The sequence below is a fragment of the Benincasa hispida genome, chromosome 5, assembly GCF_027475165.1.
Source record: "Benincasa hispida cultivar pf3 chromosome 5, pf3_genome.v1.1, whole genome shotgun sequence".
NCBI lineage: Eukaryota > Viridiplantae > Streptophyta > Magnoliopsida > Cucurbitales > Cucurbitaceae > Benincasa > Benincasa hispida.
Window position 1 is genome coordinate 56814625 of NC_143482.1, and position 9302 is coordinate 56823926.

The following is a 9302-nucleotide window of genomic DNA, read 5'->3' on the forward strand; positions in this document are numbered from 1 at the left end:
TCTCGAGGATCTTAGCTGAGAGATTGTGGTTGTGCTTGTCTGCTTTCATCAGTAGTAACCAGTCTGCGTTTGTTCTGGGTAGGTCGATTTTCGATAATATTTTATTGTGTCAGGAGCTTGTGGGGAGCTATAAGAAGAGCAGAGGGAAGCCACGTTGTGTGTTGAAGATAGACCTTCAGAAGGTGTACGATTTGGTCAATTGGGATTTTCTGTTTGGTGTGTTGTTGGCTATAGGTACGCCCCTTCAGTTTGTTAGTTGTGTGAGGACTTGTGTTACTTCGCCTAAGTTCTTTATGATGATTAATGGTTCTCTTGAAGGATTTTTTTCCTAGTAGAAGAGGTTGAGGCAGGGGGATCCGTTGTCTTCTTTTTTGTTTGTGATGGTGATGGAGGTCTTGTCTAGGTTGTTGAATAAACCTCTTATGTGGTTTCGGTTCCATGATCGGTGTGAACGTGTGGGCCTGACTCATTTGGTTTTTGCAAACGCTTTGATGATTTTCTATGCAGCTGAGAGAGATTCTTTGGAGTTTATGAGGCAAGTCCTGGCAGATTTTGCAGGGCTGTCTGGGTTAGTTGCAAATGTTGGGAAGAGTTCCATGTTTATGGGAGTGTGGAGTCTGGGGAGGCGGAGGAACTAGCCGCGTTTATGGGTTTCTCTCTTGGTTCGCTGCCTGTTAGGTATCTGGTTTTATCTTTATTGGCGGGTCGGTTGAGGGCTGTGAATTGTGCACCGTTGATATAGAGAATTACAATTCGTATTAGAAGCTGGGCAGTGCGGTCCCTCTCCTTTTTTGGGAGGTTGCAGCTTGTTATGTTTTTTTTACAGTCATTTCAGGTCTTTTGGTGTAGCATCTTTATGTTGCTTGTGTGTGTAACTCTTGAGATTGATCGTCTGTTACATAGTTATTTATGGAAGGGTAGTGCGGTGAGTCGGGGTGGTGCACGGGTGGCGTGGGATGAAGTATGCTTGCCATTGGGAGAAGTGGGGTTAGGTGTGAAGCATGTGGCCTCTTAGAACCAGGCTGCTATTATGAAGCTGCTCTAGCTTCTCTTAATTAAATCGGGTTCTTTATGGATGGCGTGGGTGGAGGCATATGTTTTGCGTGGGCGGTCTTTGTGGGCTATTCGGAGTGAGGTTGGGAGGTCTTGGTGCTTGAGGGCTATCTTGCGAAGTAGAGAAATATTCAAGCATCTGGTTCGTTTGTTGGTCGGTGATGGTCAGTCTTGTTTTGTTTGGTGGGATCCTTGGCTGCCGGGGGGCGCGATTTTGGAGTCATACGGGTCTACGGTGGTTTATGATGTAGGGAGTAGTTTGGAGGCACGATTGTCAGAGTTCATGGATGGTGAGGGAGGTTGGAGGTGGCCCGTGTCCTGGGAGCTACTTGAGATTAGGGTCTTATTCAGGAAGTGAAGCCTAGGGTGGGGGGGGGGGGGGGATTATTGGGTTTGGGTGCCAGATGCTAGTGGTCGGTTTTCTATCGCTAGTTCATGGGAGAGTTTGCGTCCTCGTCGTCCTAGGGTGTCTTAGATTGGTATTTTATGGGTGGGGGGTGGTATTCCGCGTCACTCCTTCTGTGCGTGATTAGTTGTGAGGGATAGGTTGGGTACGTAGGATTGGTTGAGGAGTTAGGGTGTGTTGTCAGAGGGGGTGTGTCTTCTGTGTGGGGAAGGGGTGAAGTCGCGGGATCATTTATTTTTTAAGTGTGGGTTTGGGAGAGAGGTGTGGTCTGGGGTGTTATGTTAGTTGGGTTCGTCGTATCGGGTGGCGGGTTGGGATGTAGAGTTGAGTTGGTTGTGCCGAGTGGGGTCGGGTAAGGGGGTGCATAGTAAGTTGTTCCGTGTTTTCTGGTATGTTTCCATATACTACATATGGCAGGAGTGTAATCGGCGGCTGCATGGAGGGCGACCAAGGTTGGTGTCTACTCTGGTTCACCTTATGATCTAACGATTCATGCTCGTGCTGCTTCTTGGCGGGTTGATCTTCTTGGTTTTATCGAGTGTGCTTACAAATGTTTTTTCTTTTTTAACTTTACGTTGTTCTTTGTTTTGCTGTTGTCCCGGGTTCTTTTCTCTGATCTTCTCCTTGGTGGTTTGCGAGTTTGCGTTTATGTGTTGGTTTTGTTCTGGTCTTATCTTGTTGGCTTTGTTTTTGTCTTATTGCGCTGTCTTTGCTTGTGCTTTGTTGCTTTGATGCCTTGATCCCGGGTTGTGGGATCCCCCTTGTTGTTGTATAATAATATCACCTATTCTAAAAAAAAAAAAACTTGAATAAATTGAATATATACCCAACTTAATAATCAAATTTAAATTTTCAGATCAAATTATCCCCTCTTGACTAAAATTTATCCCGCCGTGGAACATGTTTTGTTCTTCAATTTTTGACTTTAAGAAGATAAATAATCAAATTCAAATCTAACGAAATTTCTCAATTTGAAAATATTTTATTTGATTTGATCTGATTTCAAATTTAACTAGAAATTGAATCATGATCATTCTTATAAATTGAACCATCTTGAGTCTCATTTTTTTAGGCAACTGAACACAGAAGACGAAGGTGATCATCCTTTTCTTGTTTTTCGATTAGGCAGACTTCCACATTTTTTTTAAAAAATTTTGTTCTCACATATATTCTTTTCACAAATTATGCTCAATCTCATTCTTCAGAACCAGCCGATAGAGAAGGTATCAAATTAATTGAAACACTTAATTTCCTTTCAAAGATTTAATTAATTGAAACTTTTTTTTTGGTTTCATCTTCTGCTTCTTTCTTTCTCTTCTTCTTCTTCAGATCGTTGATGCATACTGGTTGGTGCCAGTTTCCTTCGTACACCATTGGAAGCACCGTCCAATCCCTTGAAACCAGAAAAAGATGCTACCAGAATCACTGAAAATTGTCTGTCTAAGATCGGAGACGCTGACCAGTGAAGCTACAACCAGGATCAACAGTGAATGGCCAAATTCCTTTATATGAGGACTTTGTTTTCTTATCATCCCATAGTCAGAAAGCATTCCAAGAAAGCAGTTGAAAAGGTAAAATAGGAATTAGCTAGAGATAAAGGTAAAAGTAACGAAAAGAGGAAGAGGTTTACGAGGAGCGAAGTTGCTCGACCGAGAGGGAGTGGGGCAAAGCAGCTCAACCGATAGGGAGAGGGGCGGGAAGTAGAGCCCTCAGTTAACCAAGAGAGGTCCAACCCTTCCTGATCTTTCATCATTTAATGCACGAGGTTCGTCGATAGGATCAACGGTACGTCGGTTCGTTGGTTGGAATTTGTCGTCGGTGAGCATATGTGTCGACTGCCGAGATGCGTCCACTACAAATGGTGATAATATGTATTTTCTTAAGAAAAGAACTAGGCTTGCCGATGTGAGATTGAGAGGGAGTGAGACAGATTTTTCTCTCTCTCTTTTGAACCCTCATCCATGAAGAAGGACAACTTTCCCTCTCAGTTTCATATAGCCGCAAATACATCTGCCATCACGTTAATTGTTGACCAACACTGTCTTTGATTGGTCATCTACTGTAGGTTGTCATCCGCAGCACTGTCGTTGACTGCAATAGTCACTGGTGGGTATTCTTTCTCTAAATCGACCCCTGCATAGTAGTTGTCCGATGTCGATCTAGTTCTCCAGACACTATCGTTGTTGCCACCTATCTTGATAGGACCCAAACAATATAACAACAACCCATTAGGATCTCCTCTAAAACAATTAACCATATAATTGTTCTCCAAAACATCACAAATAAATCACCAAGTAATTACCAAGCAATCAACTAACAATAGACAACAATAAACCATAAAAATTTGAGAAGATTAAAAACAAAGAGCACACACGAATTATACGTGAAAAACGTGAAGAGTAAAATCCTCACAGGACTTCTGAGGAGTCCACCCTTGTCAACTTCTCTGATTATGATAAAATTGAGGGAAAAAGAACCCAAATCAGAAATTGAGGGAAAAAAGAACCCAAATCACTCATACAAAGGTTCACAATCCACCAATACTTTCATAGATAAAAGATAAACACTTAAGAGATAAAAAATGAAAATCATCCAATTTTTCAGATTATATTCGCCAGTGATTATGGACAAATTAGAGCCCCAAACAATGATTCAACGGTTCAAAACGAGATCCTATGTGACCCGAACAGGCTGACTAAATTTCAGCACGATCCAATGGTTCAAACGAACTCTGACAATCGAAGTTATCGTTGAAAAAACTAAACTGTCGTCTTTCTCTTCCATTTTTTGGCTTTTTTTCTCACTATCTTTTCCCTTACTTCATCCTTATATCATATAAAAGAAAACCTAGGGCCTTCGGATGGTGATAACGGGCAAAAATGCACGTTATTACAGTGCTAAGTTATTAAACAATGTAGGTTTGCATTGATAAAATATGTTAGATTGCGTGCAAAAAACATTAAGTGCATAACATTGCGGTCACATGCGTTCATCGCATAAGAACAGTTAACTTTTGTATTTTTATGCAGAATATGCGTTGACGTAAGGCGGAAAGCGCGATCACAAGAAATCAATGGTCGAGCACAGCATTACCGCAAGGCTTTGCGATGATTTGTGCTCGCAAACATCTGCTCAAGAAGGATTGCCGCATAGAGCTGGCGCAACTTAGTGGGCGCATCTGGGTGAAAAGCATAATTCATCACGATGGGACAGAAAGCTGATGATAGTCGAATCCGAATTAAGTTGACAAACCGCTAACGATAACAAGTACACTCAGCTTTTTGGTGACAAATATTCGGCGCATTAGTTAGAGAATTTAAGCCATCCCATCTGTGCAATCATAAGAGAGAAGCCGCCTTTCACCCCGAAGCTCTATAAATACCGAAGGCAACCTTCAGAAAAAGGGTTCAACGAGTTGGGATACTTAGATAATTTTCTCCATAGTTAGAATAGCTTTGTTCTTAGATTTTTTTTATTATAAGGCGGAAGTGAGAGAAGCGAGATTGTGCCGATAGATCGTTCCGGTGAACTTAGGAGAGTGTCAGAAGCTTCAAGATCAGAGAGAGGGCCTGCTCTTGCGGAAGCAGGAATGTCTTTTGAACAGAACAGAGTTGACAGTGTAAAAGCCTTGGGAAGCAAGGGATTGCTATCTGGCTCTCTATCCTTATCTTCCATTGTCATTTTGTACTTAAACTCATCTATAGAAATGGAATTTACTTCTTTATATCTATTCACTCTCTGTTTATCACGCATTAGTATCTAAATCTGTCGAATGGGTTGAGAAGCACTTAGCTAGCTTAACTAGGGATCTTTATTCTATGCGATTATCTTGTATTATGTATGCATCATTTGTCCATTAGAGATACTCGGGAGGGTAGCCTAAGAATAGGATCTAGGCTTGAAAAAGTCAGGTTAGAATCTAGGCTCGGGAGAGTCAGATTAGAACTCATAATCAAGAGATAGGAGCTTAGGAATAAACACTGTTTGCTATTAACGTATCACATGCATCCTAGAGATAGGATATGATTGTGTGTAGTCACCTTGTCTTTGTGTGCATCTTGCACCATCGCATAGGAAAAGAATAGAGACTTAGAAATAAGCTCTATGGACATTGTTGCATTTAACATTTGCGTCCTAGAACTAGGAGCACCGCATTTGCATTGGAAAATGATCTGCTATCACATGAGTGTAGCATGATCGTATAGTTTGATGCATTCCCGAGAAATGCTAGCGAAAGGCCTTCTCAACCCGTTCCTCCGCATACTCAGTGTATCTACTGCATAATCGAACTTTTCTCAAATCCGTCGCATACATTTATTTTTACACTGAAAACGACAACATAAAAAACTATTTGATTTATTTGGTTACCACAAGGTCTTCTTAGAAATTATCACCGCATACTGTTTTCCCTAGTCCCTAAGTTCAACCTTGGACTTACCAGGAAACTTAGTGGGGGTTTATACTTGGATTCCGCTGAGAAAACTTATTGCTCAACATATTTCCATCACCGCATTTCATTCCATAATTTTTCCTCATAAAATAACGCATCAGATGGGCCAACCCAAAAAATTAGCTCCAATTGGGCTTACAAAACACAAGTTTAAAATAAATTCTTGCTTGTGCAACAAGTTGGCTAGACACCCACAACAATCTCCTTCTCCAGCCCAACACGGGGAAGACTCAATCACATCCACGATAACTTGAATCTCATTCCGACGAGCTTACTATAAAGCTCAATCTTTCTTTCAGGAACTAACTTAGTTAACATATCTACACTATTCTTGTCAGTGTAGACTTTCTTCAGATTCAATCACATCTCTTCAATTACATCTCGTTCTACTATAGCGTTCTTAGTTTTATATGTTCACGATATTCTACTCATTCGAAATGAAATAAGTTACCTAACTGACATCAAGAAATGGCTAGCAACGCAGTTCCAAATGAAATATTTGGGAAATGTGCAGTATGTTCTCGGGATTTAGATTATTCGGAACCACAAGAACAGAACACTAGCCATGTCTCAAGCAACTTATATAGACGAAATATTGTCTAGGTATAAGATGCAGAATTCTAAAAGAGGCATGTTACCTTACGGATATGGAATTCATTTATCAAAGTATCAATGTCCTAAGACACCTCAAGATGTTGAGGATATGAGACACATTCCCTATGCTTCCGTAGTAGGGAGCCTGATGTATGCAATGTTATGTACTAGACCTGACATATGCTACGTAGTAGGGATAGTCAGTAGGTATCAGTCCAATCCTGGATATGATCATTGGACTGCCGTTAAAAATGTTCTCAAGTATCTTAGGAGAACGAGGAACTACATGCTCGTGTATAGTACTAAGGATTTGATCCTTACTAGATACATTGACTCTGATTTTCAAACCGATAAAGATGCAAGAAAATCTACATCGAGATCAGTGTTCAGTCTGAATGGAGAAGCAGTAGTGTGGAGAAGTGTAAAGCAAAACTGTATTGGGGACTCCACAATGAAAGTTGAATACGTAGCTGCTTGTGAAGCAGCAAAGGAAGTAGTATGGTTGATAAAATTCTTGACAAATTTGGAAGTCGTTCCAAATATGCATCTGCCTATCACCCTATATTGTGATAATAGTGGCGCAGTTGAAAATTCAAGAGAACCAAGTAGCCACAAGCGCGGCAAGCATATTGAGTGCAAATACCATCTGATCCGGGAGATTCTACATCATGGAGACGTTGCAGTAACCCAGATATCTTCTGAGCAAAACATTGTTGATCCTTTTACAAAGGCCCTCACGGCTAAAGTGTTTGAAGGTTACCTACAGAGTCTAGGTCTACGAAGTTTGTAAACTAGGAAAAGTGGGAGAACTTTTGGGTATATGCCCTAGTTTATTGTATTCATATGTTTATTGTACTCATATGTTTCTCACTTAAATTCAACATTGTGATACTCCACTAGGAGTTTTAGTCCAAGTGGGGGTTTGTTGGATTTTATGTCCTAAAACTCGTAGTTTGTAAATTAATAAACATATTCCGTTTTGTTTTTCGATAAAATTGTTATTGAAATTGTAATCTTGAATCCAATAAACTAAGGTCCTGATGCTATTTAATGTAGTTTGAACTTTATGTAGTGGCATAAATGTGGATCAAGTTCAAATATATAGCCAAAATGGTCTATAGTATATGAATAAGGTTGGACCCTTTATTCTGGGGACACTATGGATGTGACCCATTTTGTAGTTAGTACAAACGATGTAATCCTAAATCGTTCATGTGGAGACATGAAAGTGGAGGCATCCTATGTAAAGAGTTTACATAAGATTGAACCATGAAATAGTCACTTTTTACGTTCTAAATGCCGTTTAATGTATAAAACTGACGATTTTGTTAATTGATGACCTAGGTAACTTAATCTTAATCCTGAGCTAACTATGAACTCCTGTTCACTCGGAATTATCCTTAGATTTGCATAGGTCAGAGCAGTTCATTATCGCTGGCCCAATAAGCCTCCCATTTCAGGGGTAAGATCACGTGGATAGCTGGGAACATAGGGTGCAAGATGGAATTCACTCATACCCGTTATAGGGAGAGTAGATAGGTTGTTCCCTTTAGTATTGAATCCAGGTCTTGAACAAGGGGCCCCACCCTCTCCTTGGCCCACGAGGGGTTCGGTTTATAGGTTGGACTTTAAACCAATTGTTCATTAGAGGATCAGTGGAACTTAAGGAATAAGATATAGTCTTGGGGGTAAAACGGTTTTTATGACCCAGCCGAGATTACGAACAACTTATGAAGGATTAGCTTACTGATTATGGTTATATCTGATGGATATAAATATATCTACAGTGAGGGAAGTGCAACTACGGGACTTTATTGGAATGACCCGTTAGTTAACAAATGTTGATTAATTAGGTCAAAGAGTTTTACCGGTTAATCTCGGATTGTTGGAGCCCATGATCTGTAGGTCCATTAGGTTCCCCTATTAGCTCATATAGAATAAACTTAGAACAGTATGATAGAATAATTCGAATTGATCGAATTAGGTGAAGAGAGAGAAACCGACAAGTATATGTGATATAGTGGTCGGGTTTTTCAGTTTAGAGATATAGCTTTAATATTTAAATGTGATTTAAATATCAAGAATATGAATACGTTCATATTCGGAAGCTCGAAAATAATGAAAATGGTCAAAGATGTAAAAAGTCAAAGAGTTGACTTTTGACTTTGTAAAATCAAACTTTGACCGACCTTATATTCAAATGTGATTTGAATTTCGAGAAAATGAATGCGGATTCATGCTCGGGAGGTCAAAATTAGTCAGCAAGGAAAAAATCATAAAAAGTCAAAATGTTGACTTTTTGGTCAAAGTTTGACTTTGACCAAATGACTATTTTGCCCTTTGACTAAAGTTAGTGGGAAAATCCAAACTTTTGTTGGATAATTCTACTAACAAATTAGTAGGCTAGGTGTTGGCTTATAGTGGAGACATCAAGTCCACTTAGATAGTGGATTCTAGGTGATGGGTTTTTATGGATTTGTTTCATACAAATGTTGCATGGTTTTTTCTATAAAATGGGCTTTCAATTATGGATGAAAAACTTTTGGCCATTTTCCAAAATTGTTTTCTAAATTTGGGCTAGAAAAATCACTACTTTGTGAAAAATAAAAATCCAAACCTAACCCAAGATTCCATCTTCTTTTCCATCTCTTTCTCTCTCTCGGTTTTCTTCATCCACCAAGTCCCACAACCCGGTTCTGAGTCCGGAGGATAGTAGGTCAACTCTAGTGGTGATCCGTTCATGTTCGGGTCGAGATTCAGCGAGGAAAAGCGGGTTTCAGGAGCTTCAAAGGTAAGATT